Below are 16,051 nucleotides of genomic sequence, written 5' to 3' on the forward strand. Positions count from 1 at the left end.
TTCTAAAAATCATAGAAATTGATCTGTAACTCCAAATGAAACAAATTATATATGAAAAATGATCAGAAAAATCCAATATATCTATCTGTACCATTTTCATGCATGTTGGAGCAACCTATAGTTGTTGTATTGGACAAAACAAATAAAGGGCATTTAAACCTTCACATATGGAGTTTCAATTTGAAACTAGGGTTCAAACCAACTTCATGCAAACCAGTGTTAGTTGCATTATCTCAATCAACAGCATATTGCCATGTCACATTCATGCATCATATTGTTGCATTGCATTGATTGTGTTCTTTCTTGTTTGCCGGTATTCATCACCTCTCAGTAGACGTGGTTTCGACGATGTGATCGGTGACACCGATGAAGAGCTATACTATCTTCAGAAGTGCCATGCAAACAAAACCCCCTTGTTCATTCCGATACAATCCCATTCTCTCGCTCCTGCTCTCTTTTACTGCATTAGGACGACAACGATTCATCTGCTACATGCTGCGGTAGTTGAACCCCTTTTCCTCTACATGACCTATCTTTGCCATAGTAAATAGATGAAACCCACTAGCATGAGTAGGAGTTGTTTGAGCCCTGATGTGCCTACTCATTCATGCTTGTTCGTCATGCTTGCTACTGCTTAGAGTTGAGTCAGGTCCGATTCATCGGGGATGAATTGGAGGTGTGTGAACATGTCCTACTGTTGAGAGGTAAGGGTGTGAACACGATTTGGTAAAGGTATCGGTGAGAGGCCATGTAGGAGTACATGGTGGGTTGTCTCATTGAAGCCGTCCTTAGGAACTGATTTCTGTGTTCGTGATCCATGAACAGTTACTACCACACATTGGGATCCAGGCGCTCCAAGCTCTCTCGGCTTATTAATCAACCCGATCTCTGTCCAGGAGTTGCAACTAGTTTCTGGTGTTTGTAGGTAGTGTTAGTAGTCTACCAAGTGGCACCCGCACAGGTGGGCTTGGGACAGACTAGGCACAGTGGCACGGTGTACCAAGTGGCACCCGGATGGTGGGCTTGGGAACCCTGCTCACATTGTTTGGGGCCGTGAGCGACACCCCGGCCAGATCTCCTTGCGGATGGAACCCGAATAGGAGATAAACCAGGACTACAGACTTCTATGGTTAGTGAGGTCGTGGCCGACACCCTCGCCAGGCTTTTGCTTGAAGGTTGCTGAGATACACGACGTGTACATGGTGGTAAGTGGCGAGAGCGTGTGTGAAGAAGTACACCCCTGCAGGGTTAACATCATCTATTCGAATAGCCGTGTCCACGGTAAAGGACTTCTGGGTTGCCTGTACAGTTCATAGATTACTTGGAGTGGATACTCTAAAATGCGCAAGATAAGCGTGAGTGCTATGGATGGCCTTCTCGTAGGAGGATGGGAGCAGATCCATAGTGGTGTATTGATTGGTGAATATGTGGACTCGTGTGCGCCACTTCAAAAGAGTTACCAGCAGTCGTAGTTTAGGATAGCCACCGAGTCAAAGCTGGCTTGCTGCAGTTAAGCTCCTCCACCCCTTTGCTGATACCGATGCATAAGTAGCTACTTCTGATGTAAGTCTTACTGGGTACCTTTGTACTCATGTTTGCTTAATTTATGTTTTTGCAGAGGGACGTCAGTCTCACTAGTAGTTACGCGTGGACTTCGACGTTTAGCTTGTTACCTCAGCTACGATCTTGTAACCTTGGGAGGGTCTTGTAGATAGTCAGGCTTCTCAGCCTTTTTCATGTGTAGTTGTGTGTACTCAGACAAGTTAAGCTTCCGCATGTGCTTGATGCTTGTATGCTCTGTATGTTGGGTCATGAGATCCATGTTTGTAATACTTGACTCCTCGGAGCCTAATGAATAAATACTCTGAGTTGTAGAGTCTTATTGTGATGCCATGTTGTATTTGCACATATCGAGCATATTGTGTGTATGATTTTGAAATGCTTGGTATGTGTGGGATCCGACAACCTAGTTGTCTATCCTTGGTAGCCTCTATTATGGGGAAATGTAGTCTAGTGCTTCCACTGAGCCATGGTAGTCTGCTACGGCCCGGTTTACCAGAGTCCTGCTAGCCCAGTTACTACTGCTCCGGAACACTTAGACTGGCCGGCATGTGATCCACTTCGTTCCTGTGTCTGTCCCTTCGCGGAAATGTCACGCGATGACTTCCGAAGTCCTGCTAGCCTGCTACAGCCCGAGTTCCCGGAGTCCTAATAGCCTAGTTGCTACAGCCTGGATTCACTCGCTGATGACCGACACGTTCGATGCTGGTTCATGTATGTCTGTCCCCGTAAGTTTGTGCCACTTTGGGTTCACAACTAGTCATGTCGGCCCGGGTTCTCTGTCATATGGATGCTAGTGACACTATCATATACGTGAGCCAAATGGCGCAAATGGTCCCGGGCCAGGTAAGGTGGCACCCGTGGGAATACCGTGCGTGAGGCCGCAAAGTGATATGATGTGTTACATGCTAGATCTGTGTGATTTAGAATCAGGCTCCTGACAGCTTTGGTATCAGAGCCTGACTGCCTGTAGGATTACCAAGCCAAACTGGTTGAAGTTGAGTCTAGAAATGCTTTAGTTATATAAGGGAATTGATTGTGGGAAGGAACGTAAGGCTCTTTTTACTTCTTTACCTTATGGCCTTCTGATCCAAGACATCCTATCTTTTCTACGGGGTTAAGGAACTAGGCTCTCTCTTCTTTCTATCAGGATCACGTGTTATTAATCCGTAGAATCTTAGGATTGTTGGTTCCAGGCCTCAGTCCAGTTTCTACTACTTTTAGTATGTTGTCTGTCGGAGTAAATGGCCACGGGTAGCCTAACTAACCCCCCCTGGCTCTTCGAAAAATTATCAGGCCATTCAAGCCTTCAAGCATACAAAGCATAGGGCCGCCTTCCCCCGGCCGGCTATCCCCAGGGCCGACTCCCAGAAGGCGGCCCAGCCTCAGAAACCTCCCCCAAGAAAGATACGAGATAGCCGACTCCAGGAAGCCGGCCCCAAGAGGACCGACTCCCAGAAGCCGGCCATGAAGAAAGCCGACTCCCAGAAGCCGGCCATGAAGAAAGCCGGCTCCCAGGAGCCGGCTCCCACTAAGACTGTACCCACATAACGGCGATAGGATGGGGCGTGGCCGCAGTACAGCCCACTACCCCCGAATCCCGGAACAGGCATGGCCACAGGGCGCCGTACGGGCCAGCCATCCCCCATCCGGCGCGGCACTGTAGCCGCGTTGGCCTCGATGTCACCCACGACAGGCGCCAGTTCGCCCCGCAGGCGGCGGGCCCCTTTTGCCACAGAGACACCCGAAGGCGGCCTGGCCACCTCTAATCGGCCACGGGTGTGGCCGGCTCCCAATAGCCGGCTACCTCTCGACCTCGAAACATGTGCCTCGTTAAGGAGACAAGACGAGGTAAGGCTACAGTGAGAGCCCGCAAGGCGGCGACACTGTAGCCACGCTTACCTCGACAAAGCCCTCGTCATCAGAGGCGAGGCAACAGTAACCAGCCGCCGACAAAGCCCCCAAGCGGTGGGGCTGGCCTGCCAGCCAAGATGCCGGCAGCCGGCGGGACCCACCAGTCGGCGGGCCCCAATGACCGGCGTAGAAGCCGGCGAGCATAAACACTGACGGCTGGGACCCGCGCCCAGCCGGATTACCATTGTACCCCTGGGGGGTAGGCCTATATAAACCCCCCGGGATACCCATGCAAAGGGTTGATCTCATAGAATTCCACACACCACATAGAGAGAAAAGGAGAGCTAGCCTTGCCCTTCTTCTTCCTCTAGCCAAACAGCTCAAGGAGCGCTTGTAGCTACTTATATTGATCTAGTGATCATGCGGAGACCCCGCAGAGCAGGACTAGGGGTGTTATCTCCACGAAGAGCCCCGAACCGGGGTAAGATCCGCCAGCGTGCATGTCTTCGCCTCATCCCGTTTCCAGGCACCGGCGATGTTTTACTGGCTCCCACAATGATAAGCCAACCGTTGGCATATGTCGCACCTACCACCCGACATTTGGCGCCCACCGTGGGGCCATGTGCACCATCGTCCGGAGACCTGTTCTGGACGGGAACCCTTTTCCTCTCCCGCGAGCATAGCCAGCCTGCTACGCCCGATGGCGCTTGCCCCGACGCGCTGCAAGGCGTCGACGACGCCTGCGCAGCGAGCTGCCACACCGATCTTCTTGGCGAGACTCGCATCTCCGACGAGCCCGCCTCGTCAGCCTCCTCGTCAGCCTCCTCGACCAGCTTCACGTCTCCAGCGAGCTTGTTGTGGACTTGCAGTCGGTCGGCTCCACCGACCCTATGCTTGCCGACTCCGACACGGCATCGCTCGACGCCTACCCCTCCAACGTGGTAGTCTTCAACGACCCTCTCCCTCGAGCTGACAGCGGCAGCAGCGCTGTCACTGAGGTGCTGGTCATCAACCACGTCGCCGACTCGGGCGAGAACGCCCACGACGCCCTACATGCGGCGATGCATGACTTGTCCATCCCCATCCCGGCCGACGCCGACGCCGAGACCCTGGAGGCACGCCGCGTCGCCCTCATTGCGGAGGGCCAGAAGATAGCCTCCATGAGACGCCTCACCGAGGCTCACCAGCGCGAAGTCGACCGCGCCGCCTTTGGTACGCCGCCTCATGGCAGGCCGAGCCGGGCCGGCCTCGTCAAGAAGCGCGGCGCGGCCATCGCCAGCATGCTGGGGGCTGACCACCCCGTCTACGCCACACTGCTCGAGAATCTGCGAGCCGCTCAGGCGGCCGCAGAAGAGCTGAATGGGTTGGGGGCTGATGAGCTCCCCTACATGACAAGGCGCATCCAGCAGCTGATCGACGCGGCCGCAGAACGGCATGAAGCCGGTGCCCGCGCTGAGAGTCCTCCCCCACGCCGAAAGCACGCCGCGACATCCCGGTCGCCGACTGCGAGCGGCGCTCACGCAAGGAAAGACAAGGAGCCGGCTGCTAGCCGCACCCGGACTCGAATCACCATCGAGCGCGACGTGGAAGGCCGCCCTCGGGCAGTAGAACGCCAAGGCAATCCGCCTCCTCCCCCGTCTCGTGGGGAGAGATATCCCACCCTGCTGCCTGTCACACATCCGACTCTCGGTGGCCGACTAGGCCACCGTGAAGAATCGGCGAGAACGACGCCCGCCATCGGATTGACTGCCTAGCTCGATCCCTGGCGCTAGAAGAAGCGATGTCGGCCCGCCATGCTTTGGCCCCCGCATCCGCGACGATCCTTTCCCCAAAGGGTACTCGCTCCCTAGAGACACGCCCAAGTACAACGGCTCTGTGAAGTCGGAAGATTGCCTCGTCGACTACTCTACCGCTGTCAGTATAGCGAACGGCAACAGGCGCGTTGCCGTGAAGTACATCCCTCTCATGTGCAAGGCACGGCACGCACCTGGCTCAACAGCCTCAAGCCCTACAGCGTCAACAGCTGGCTGGACTTCACGGAAGTCTTCGTCCGCAACTTCACCAGCACGTACAAGCGGCCTCCCAAGCCCCGCCAGCTCTCCTTATGCGTCCAAGGGCCCAGCGAGTCGACCCGCGACTACCTCACGCGGTGGGCCGAGCTCCGCAACTCCTGCGAGGGGGTGCACGAGGTTCAAGCCATCGAATACTTCACCGCCGGGTGCCGAGAGGGCACCCTCCTCAAGCACCGACTCCTCTGCGATGAGCCGGCTGCCCTCGACGAGCTGCTGGTCATTGCGGACAAGTACGCCACGGTCGACTCCTCGATGAAGAACAAGCTCCGAGTGGACGCCTCTAGGAAGGTGCTCGCTCCGGCTCCCAAGACGCCGGCTGGCGACTCCAATCGGCGCCCCTACCAGAACGACCACAAGCGCAAGGCCCCAATGCCGCCTTCCACCAGTCGGTAGGTGGCCACAGTCGAAGATGAGCAGCCCAAAGAACGGCCCGCTCCCAAGAAGAAGGCCGGCAGGCTGGCTTGGCAGCCGGCGTTCTCCTACGAGCAGACTCTCGATGCCCCCTGCAAGTTCCACAGCGGCGCGAAGCCGTCCAACCACACGACCCGAAAGTGCCACTGGCTCACACGGATCTCCAAGGGCGAGGGGCTGGTGCCGCCTCCGCCTCCCGGCCCGCCGCCTCCAGCCCCCCAGCAGTTGGCTGCTCGACCAGCAGTCGGAGCCATTCAAGATGAGTTCCCTGATGAGCACGCCGCCTATGTTGTCTTCACGAGCCAGGTTGAAGACAAGCGCAGCCGGCGCCAACAGCACCAAGAGGTCAACGCAGTCGCCTCCAGCAACCCCAAGTTCATGCCTTGGTCCGAAAGGCCTATCAACTGGAGCCGGGCCGATCACCCAGAGGCGATGCCGTCCCCTAGCTCCTATGCATTGGTGTTGGATGTCACCCTCGCAACGGAGAGGCGAGCTGCCCGATTCTCCCGCGTTCTGATTGATGGCAGAAGCAGTATCAACATACTGTACCGCAACACCATGGGGAAGTTGAACATCAAGGCGAAGCAGCTCATGCCAAGCAAGAGCGTGTTCCATGGCATCGTACCCGGCCTGTCCTGTTCCCCGATCGGCAAGATCAAGATGGATGTTCTCTTCGGAGACAAGGATCACTTTCGCCGAGAAGCAATCTGGTTCGAGGTAGTGGATCTGGAAAGCCCTTACCACGCCTTGCTTGGCCGGCCTGCTCTGGCCAAGTTCATGGCTGTGCCCCACTACGCCTACCTGAAGATGAAGATGCCGAGCTCGAAGGTGATCATCACTGTAGCCGGCGACTACAAGAAGTCCATCGAGTGCGCTGCAGCCAGCAGCCGGCTGGCCGTGTCCCTCGTAGTGGCAGAAGAGAAGAAGATGCTGGAGCGAGTTGTGGCCATGGCGGCAAGCAGCCGGCCTTGTCCCCCAACCACAAGGAATATGATGCGCAGGGCTCCTTCCAGCCGGCCAAGGAGACGAAGAAGATACCTATGGACCCGGAGAACCCGGAGAGGTTTGCAGTCATTGGTGCAAACCTGGACAATAAATAGGAAGGCGAGCTCGTCGACTTCCTCCGTGAGAATGGAGACATCTTTGCATGGTCCCCAAAGGACATGCCGGGTGTTCCGAAGGATTTCGCCGAGCACAAGTTACATGTCCGAGCCGACGCAAAGCCGGTCAAGCAGCCCCTCCGCCGACTGTCAGAAGAGAAGAGAAGAATCGTAGGAGAAGAGATAGCCCGGCTCCTTGCCGCCGGCTTTATTATGGAAGTGTTTTTCCCAGAGTGGCTTGCCAACCCAGTCTTGGTGTTGAAGAACAACAAATGGCGTATGTGTATAGACTACACTAGCCTCAACAAGGCCTGGCCCAAAGATCCGTTTGCTTTGCCACGGATTGATCAAGCGATAGACTCCACAGCTGGATGCGAGCTGTTGAGTTTCCTGGATGCCTACTCAGGATACCACCAGATTAAGTTGGACCCAGCAGACGGCCTGAAGACCGCCTTCATCACACCATTCGGAGCTTTCTGTTACCTGACTATGACATTCGGCTTGAGGAATTCCGGTGCCACTTTTCAGCGTTGCATGCAGAAATGCCTCCTCAAGCAACTCGGCAGAAATGCCCATGTCTACGTAGCCGATATTGTGGTGAAGACAGAGAAGCGCGACACCCTGCTGGAAGACCTCAAAGAAACATTTGCCAACTTGCGCCAACTCCAGATCAAGCTCAACCCCGAGAAATGCATGTCCGGAGTACCAGCCGGCCAGCTTCTAGGCTTTCTGGTCTTCGAACGCGGCATTGAGTGCAACCCTGTGAAGATCAAGGCCATTGAGAGAATGGAGATTCCCACCAATTTGCGAGACTTGTAGAAGTTCACTGGGTGCCTGGCCTCCCTAAACCGCTTTATCAGCCGGCTAAGAGAGAAGGCTCTCCCCCTGTACCGACTCATGAAGAAATCCGCTCATTTTGAGTGGAATGACCAAGCAGACCAAGCCTTCCATGAGTTGAAGAAGATGCTGACCACTCCACCTGTCCTGGCGGCGCCGACTGAGAAGGAGCCCATGCTCCTCTACATTGCCGCAACTAGCCGAGTGGTCAGTACAGTCATCGTGCTCCAGCGCCCAGAAGAAGGCCGAGCCCAGCTAGTCCAGAGGCCGGTATATTATCTAAGTGAAGTACTGTCCAGCTCAAAGCAAAACTACCCACACTACCAGAAGATGTGCTATGGAGTGTACTTCGCCGGCAAGAAGCTGAAGCCCTACTTTCAAGAGCATCCCATCATGGTCGTATGCACCGCCCCGATTGCCGAGATCATAGGCAGCCGGGATGCATCCGGCCGGGTGGCTAAATGGGCCATTGCGCTGGCGCCTTACACAATCTTCTACCAACCCCGCACCGCCATCAAGTCCCAAGCATTGGCCGACTCCCTCGTCGACTGGGCCGAGACAAGTACCTACCACCGGCTCCCGACTCTACTCATTGGCGGATGCACTTCGACGGGTCCAAGATGCGCACCGGCTTGGGAGCCGGCATCGTCCTCACCTCTCCCAAAGGCGACAAGCTCAGATACACGCTGCAAATCCACTTTGCCGCCTCCAACAACGTGGCTGAATACGAGGCGCTCATACACGGGCTCCGGCTAGCCAAAGAGCTCGGCATACGCCGGATCCTGTGTTATGGCGACTCAGACTTGGTGGTCCAGCAGTCTTCTGGCGACTGGGACGCCAAGGATGCAAACATGGCGAGCTATCGATTCCTCGTCCAGCAGATCAGTGGGTACTTTGAAGGGTGCAAGTTCCTTCACGTGCCACGGGCCGACAACGACCAAGCAGATGCCCTGGCACGGATCGGCTCCACCCGACAGGCTATACCAACCGGTGTCTCTCTCCAGCGCCTCCTCAAACTGTCTATCAAGCCGTCTCCGGAGTCGGACTCTATCTTCGTACCGCCCGCCCCCGATGCAGCGGGATCCGACTGGAGGAACCCACCAGGCGGCTCGGGGACTTCGACAAGCGGCCGGGGACTGCCGTAGTCGCACCCGGCTCGGGGACTTCAGAACCCGACCCGGGGACTGCAGCAGCCGCCCCGCGGACTGCAGCGACATAAGAAGCGGTGGACGACTCCAACTCTCTGCCACCCAACCCACCCACCCGAGTCACGGTGGCCGTACTAATAGTAGAAGAAGTCACAGCTCCATCATGGGCCCAACCCATCCTCAACTTCCTAGTCAACAGAGAGCTGTCGACTGATGAGATCTCGGCAAGACTAGTGCAACGCCGAGCCGGAGCATATGCAATAATAAACGGAGAACTTGTCAAGCGCAGCGTCACTGGAGTTTTCCAGCGCTGCGTCGAGCCAGAGAAGGGTGTAGCAATCCTGAAGGATATCCACCAAGGCGAATGCGGCCACCACGCAGCCTCAAGATCACTTGTGGCCAAAACTTTCCGCCATGGTTTCTTCTGGCCGACTGCTTTGGAAGATGCCAAAGAGATAGTCAAACGCTGCAAAGGATGCCAAGTCTTCAGTTCCAAGCAACACCTGCCGGCTTCTGCACTCAAGACCATCCCCCTCACCTGGCCCTTTGCCGTCTGGGGGCTGGACATGGTGGGCCCATTCAAGACAGCCCGTGGCGGCTTGACACATCTGCTTGTCGCCGTGGACAAATATACCAAGTGGATCGAAGCGAAGCCAATCAAGAAGCTGAACGGGCCGACTGCCGTGACGTTCATTGCCGACATCACTACTCGGTATGGCGTGCCGCACAGCATCATTGTCGGGTGGTAGGTGCGACATATGCCAACGGGTGGCTTATCATTGTGGGAGCCAGTAAGACGTCGCCGGTGCCTGGAAACGAGATGAGGCGAAGACATGCACGCCGGCAATCTTACCCAGGTTCGGGGCTCTCCGTGGAGATAACACCCCTAGTCCTGCTCTGCGGGGTCTCCGCATGATCACTAGATCAAGACAAGTAGCTACAAGTGCTCCTTGAGCTGTCGGGTTAGAGGGAGAAGAAGGGCAAGGCTAGCTCTCCTTTTCTCTCTATGTGGTGTGTTTAATTCTATGAGACCAACCCTTTGCATGGGTGTCCCGGGGGGTTTATATAGGCCTCCCTCCCAGGGGTAAAATGGTAATCCGGCTAGGCGCGGGTCCCAGCCATCAGTTTCTATGCTTGCCGGCTTCTCCGCCGGTCATTAGGGCCCGCCGACTGGTGGGTCCCGCCGGCTGCCGGCTTCTTGGTCGGCACACCGGCCCCACTGCATGGGGGCTTTGTCGGCGGCTGGTTACTGTTGTCTCGCCTTTGATGACGAGGGTTTCGTCGAGGTAAGCATGGCTACAGTGTCGCCGCCTTGGCGAGCTTTCACTGTAGCCTTACCTTGTCTTGTCTCCTTAATTGGGCGCATGCTTCGAGGGAGGGAGGTAGCCGGCTGTTGGGAGCTGGCCACATCCCTGGCCGACTAGAGGAGGTCGGGCCGTCTCCAGATCTCTCCCTGGCAAAGGGGGCCCGCCGCCCGCGGGCCGTCCTGGCACATGTCGTGGGTGACGTCGGGGCCAACATGGCTACAGTGCCCTGTACAGCGCCCTGTGGCCATGCCTGTTCCGGGATTCGGGGGTAGTGGGCTGTACTGCGGCCACGCCCCATCCTATCACCGTTATGTGGGTACAGTCTTGGTGGGTGCAGTCTTGGCCGGCTTCTGGGAGTTGGCCTTCTTCAGGGCCGGCTTCTGGGAGTCGGTCCTCTTGGGGCCGGCTTCCTAGAGTCGGCTATCTCGTATCTTTCTTGGGGGAGGTTTTCTGGCACTGGGTCACCTTCTGGGAGTTGGCCCTGGGGATAGCCGACCGGAGGAAGGCGGCCCTATGCTTTGTGTGCTTGAAGGCTTGAATGGCCTGATAATTTTTCGAAGAGCCAGGGGGAGTCGGTACGACTACCCGTGGCCATTTACTCCGACAGTAGTCCTCGAAGCTGATTGGGCTTTGAGGTTGAGTGGAGGTCGAGAAGCTCGGGCAGCTTCTTATCTTGACAAGCCGGCAGCTGGGAGCCGGCTTCGGTTGGGCACGCCGTCTTGGCGAAAAAAAATTAATGTCGGAGGGCGGGAGTCTGTTGGCGCGCGCGCCGGGCTGCGGGCCGGCCGCTCGCCGCCTGCGAAGCACGTAGCATCCCTTGGCTGAAAAGGGCCTGCCAGACCACGCGCGCGACAAGATGTCGCCGCAGGTCAGGGGCCCACCACTCCTACGCCCAGGCCCATGCGCGGATTTTCTGCGGCACAAAGCCGTCCGCACGTCTTCCTGCGGCGGTTTCGGCACATCTTTAGGGCGCAGTAATCGCGGGACGTGGGGGAGTGGGTGCAGTTAATCCCACGTCCCACCCCACGCCTCGCCTCCTCGGCTTTGCCGCACGAGGCTATAAGTAGGGGGAAGAGGGGAAGCGGCAGACGCTCGCACGCTCCTCTCCTCTCCGCCATCTTCTTCCTCCTGCTTTCCCTCACTGCAGCGTCTCGCCACCGTGCCATCCCACCATTCTTTTCCCCGCCGCCGTGCTCATCCTTGCCGGCCTCATGCTGCCATGCAGTACGGCGGGGACTGGGACGACTCCAACGTCCACGAGGACCACGTCGAGTTCCTCCGCAGGACGCGACGGCTTCCCGGCGCCGATAAGGTGCGGGTCCGTCTCGCGCCTGAGAAGGAGATCACGCCGGGGCCGGAGGAAGGCGAGCGGGTGGTCTTCCGCTCGCATTTCTTGCGCGGCATCGGCTTGCCAGCGAGCGCTTTCTTCCGTTCCTTTCTTGAATTCTATCAACTCCAGCCGCACCACCTCACCCCGAACACGGTGGTGCTTCTGTCCGCCTTCGTCACCTTATCCGAAGGCTATCTTGGCGTTCTCCCCAACCTTGAGCTCTGGGGGGAGTTCTTCCAGTCCAAGCTGGGCACGCGTATGCAGGGCGTGCCGGCTCAGAGTGGCACCTTCATCGCAATGCGGAGGGTGGCAGCCGACAACCCCTTCCCCGTCATCACGCTAATCCAGTCGGTGAAGCTCTGGCAGAAGTCATACTTCTACGTGAAGAACGTCGCCCCGCAAGGCGACTACGTCAATTTGCCGGCTTATGTAGCCGGCCCGCCGGCGGGTAGGCGGCCCCAGTGGTCCTATCGGGCCGTGACGCTGACGCCGGCTGGAGCCGCGGCCGTCGCCCGACTGCGGGTGATGATCCAGTCGGAGGGCCTGACTGGGCCCGACTTGCTGGCCGCCTTCGTCACGCGCCGGGAACTTCCGCTTCAGAGCCGCCCTCACCTGATCTGTCAGATGAGCGGCCAGCTCGATCTGAGTCGGATGTGCACCAAGGACATGCCGCACGATGAGGTGGCCCATATGGTAAATTACCTTGCAAACTGCAAGCTCTCCGCAGAATGGCAGTTTGGCAAGGAGCCATATTCCCGAGCACATCCGCCGCCCACGATATGTTCTCTTTTTCCCTTTCTTCTCTTAATTTTGTCGCCGAGTTCTTTTTGGCCGACTCTGACTAGTCGGCACGTCTCGGCAGAGCCCTCTCCTTCGGCCTACAGGCGGGTCGGGGGCGGAGCGCCGATTCCTCCTCGACCGGACGGAGCACGACCTGGAGGACCCCGACTTGGGGGCGGCCGCCATGGATGACAACACCGAGGCGGGTGGCGGCCAAGCCGGCGGCGAGGCAGGCGGCTCCGGGCTTGGAGTCAGCTTCGATGACTGGCCGGATGACGACGAGGCGGAAGTCGTCCCACGCCGCCAGCCGGCGTCTGGCCACGACACGGGTTCCTCCGCCGCGCCGCCTGCTCGGGGCGGCGGGCAGAAGCGTCGTGTTGGGTCGGGCTTGTTCGGCAGTCGGCCGAAGAAGCCCAAGGGCGGGGCAGCGGCGACCAGGCGGGAAGAGGCGGCCGCGAAGGCGGCCCGCTTCCGCAAGGCGGTGAAGCAGCCACAGACGGTGTCGGCGTAAGTGTATACTCCTTCGTGTATTCTTTCTTCTTTTCTCTGGTAGTTCCTGAATCCTTGTCCTTTCTCAAAAAATTAGGGCTCCACTTTCGCTCGAGCGGGTTGCTGCCGCCTCCGTCGTTGGATCGCCGGGAGGATCCGGGAGCACCACTCGCTGCGCAGACCCCCGTGCCGAGCTTCAGGCGGCGACGGAGCGAAATGCGCGGGAGGCGCGGGAGGAGCGGGAGGCGGAGGAGTTGAGGGCGGCCGCCGCCAAGGCGGCGCAGAAGGAGGAGGCGGCGAAGGCGCGCACCGACGCATCGGCCAAGGCCCAAGCGGAGGCTGCGGCCGCGGCGATGGCGGAGGGGGCCTTGCTAGTGACCCCTCTGCGCGTCGCGGCGCCTGAGGCCCCAGAGCCACCGCCAGAAGAAGCCGGCGGTGACCAGCCGGGACTGGAGAGGGAGGACGACGTCGTCGTCCTGGAGAGGGAGGCAGCACCGGCCCCACCGACTGGGGCGACCCAAGGCGGCCGGCCTAACTTGCCGCCTGCGCAATCGGCCGGGGGCGAGCCGGCCGCGAGGACTGATCTGCTGGTCCAGACGCCGTCACGCCAGCGCGCGGGGAAGGCTGCATCGGAGCCGCAGACGGCCGCGGGCTCCAGCTCGTCGGCCCAGGACATGGAAGCGGCCAGCGCCAGCTCGTGGTGGATGCCGGGTGGAGGGATGGCTATGGTGAACGTAGCCGCGCAGGACGTCCGGAACAGGCTTCAAGCCCAGGCTGCGACGCTGAGGAAATATAATGACGAGTTCCTTGCGACACGGGCGGCCATTCGGGTTAGTCTTCTTGTCTTTCCTTTTTTGATCTTGGTTTCTTCCGTGGGGGCACGTCAGCGCACCCGCTGGGTGTAGTCCCCGAGTTCCGAGTCGGCTGCTGAGCAGGCGGCTTGGAACTTCCTGGCGGGCCTTGTTTTGCTATTCTTGTTCTCATTCGCTCCTCTGCCTGACTTGCAGGACTACCACAACCTCCGCGCGGCTGCCTTCAACTCCCAAGCTCGGGAGCTGGCCCAGAAGACTGCTGACCTATCTGAGAGCCGGGGTAAGTGCTTCATCTTTTATCTCACGTGGGGGCGCGTCAGCGCACCCACTGGGTGTAGTCCCCGAGATTCGGGCCGACTGCTGAGGAGTTGGGTCGGATCTTCCTTGACGACTTCTTCCTTATTGCTTCTTTCTTTTCTTCCCTCCCTGCAGCGTCCAACGCCGGTCTAAGGGAGCAGCTGGGCGGGACTCAGGCCGCCCTCCGCGCTAAGGAGGCCGAGTTAGCCGCCTTGGCACACGAGCATGATCGCCTGGCCAAGAGGCTGGCCGACCAGGAGGAGAGCCACAAGGCGGCCCTGAAGGCGGTGCAGGATAGCGAGGCCGCCCTCCAAGCTGAGTATGAGATAGAGGCGGCCAGCTGGGCCAAAGCGAAGCAGACGCTGATCAACGGCTATGGCCAGATCGAAGACTTGGTTGACGGTAGGCCGCCTTCCTCTTCGTCCTTGCTTGCCGCTTGCCGTTTTAGCTCGTTTTCTTACTTGGTGTTTTTCTCTTGTTTCTCATTCTTCCTTGTGCAGATTACTTCCCTGGCTACTCTACCGCCGCCAACCAGGTCGTCGAGGCCCACCACGAGGCACAAAGGCAGGCTGGCGCCGAAATCGCACCAAACGCTCGCCGGTCGCTGGAGGAGCAGCTCTTGGCGATCCAGGCCCACCTCCAGCCGGCTCATCGCCTGCTCCGCCGGCTTCAGCGTGTTGGGGCGCAGGTGTTGGCCACTCTCTGGCCAGGTGAAGTGATTCCCCGCACCCCCAGTCGGACTGCCGACTGGCTGGAGGTGGCGGTCGGCCGCTTCGAGGCCTGGAAGGCTTCGGCGGCTCGGTCCGGCGCCAGGCGGGCACTGGAGTTCGCCAAGGCCTGGTATCCCGAGCTGAGTGTGGACCAGCTGGCCACCTGGCGGCAGGAGGCCAACACGGAGCTAGAGCAGGAGCGGCCGGCTATCATCCAGCGGGCTTCGGCGATCGCCGACTACACCGACACCAGCGCCTTCGCTCCTGAGGTGGACGACAACGGTGTTGCCCAGCCGGGGGAGTGGTTCGGGTTGAACCCGACAGACGACGAGGACTCGGCAGAGGAGATCGACTCCAGCAATGAGGGCGAGGAGGAGGAGCAGGAGGGTGAAGACGCCAGGCCAGATGGTGGAGCGGCCGGTCAGCCTCAGCTTGCCCGTGCCTCCAGCAACAAGGCACGCGCGGGTGCACCGCCTGCAGTCGGCGATGATCAAGCCGAGACCCGCCAGCCGGCCACTCCTCCAGCCGGTGGCGCCGTCTCCACCGACCAACCCGGCTCCCACACTGCACCCTTAGTCTAGTCTGCTGCCTCTATTTTCCTGTTTTACCACTCTTGGAACAGTATTTTTTTAGGTTTGCACAATTCCACCCACTAGGGGTGTATTCGAACTACATTGATTACCGGCCTGTTGGGGGCCTTATGTGTAAATATGATTATGCATGTGTTTGGCTTTCCCTTGTTCTTTGCTTTTCATCCTTCTGCTGTTTCCTTTGCCGCCCTCCCTTGGTTGCCGCCTCCCCAGTCGGATAGTTGCTCTGCAATCTGTGGCTGGAGGAGTGCTTGGCCAATTGGGAGGGCAAGTACTCTAGCTTTGTTGGATTATAGCGAAGTGATTGGGAGGCCAGCCAGCCGGATGTTTTGACAGCTGGCAAGCGTGGTTGGAGGTTGTCTTTTCGTTATACAAGTTCGTTAGTCCTTAGCCGTTTTTCATGTGGGCATCCTTTTTGCCTTTGGCTCTTGCTAGTCGGACAGTCGGTTCTTCGAGCTGCGACTTTTAACAAGAGAGGGCTCGGGTGCCGGCACACTACTTGTCTGACTTCAGGTAGAACTTTACTATAACTTATGGCGGCCAGTCCCCGGGCGACTAGTCGAACCCGGTGCCAGACAGAAAATCAAATGTAATAATACATTCATGAATATGACACTCGTCATTCATATATAAAGGAGGGCAGCCCCCGAGTGCTCCTCGGGGGGCCCATTGTTTCGTACTTAATACAAAAAGGTAGCATGATACATACTGCTTTCAACTGTAAAATCTTCTCAGGAGGTTCGCGTTCCATGGT

Source organism: Triticum aestivum, chromosome 7D (genome assembly GCF_018294505.1).
Source record: "Triticum aestivum cultivar Chinese Spring chromosome 7D, IWGSC CS RefSeq v2.1, whole genome shotgun sequence".
Taxonomy (NCBI): Eukaryota; Viridiplantae; Streptophyta; class Magnoliopsida; order Poales; family Poaceae; genus Triticum; species Triticum aestivum.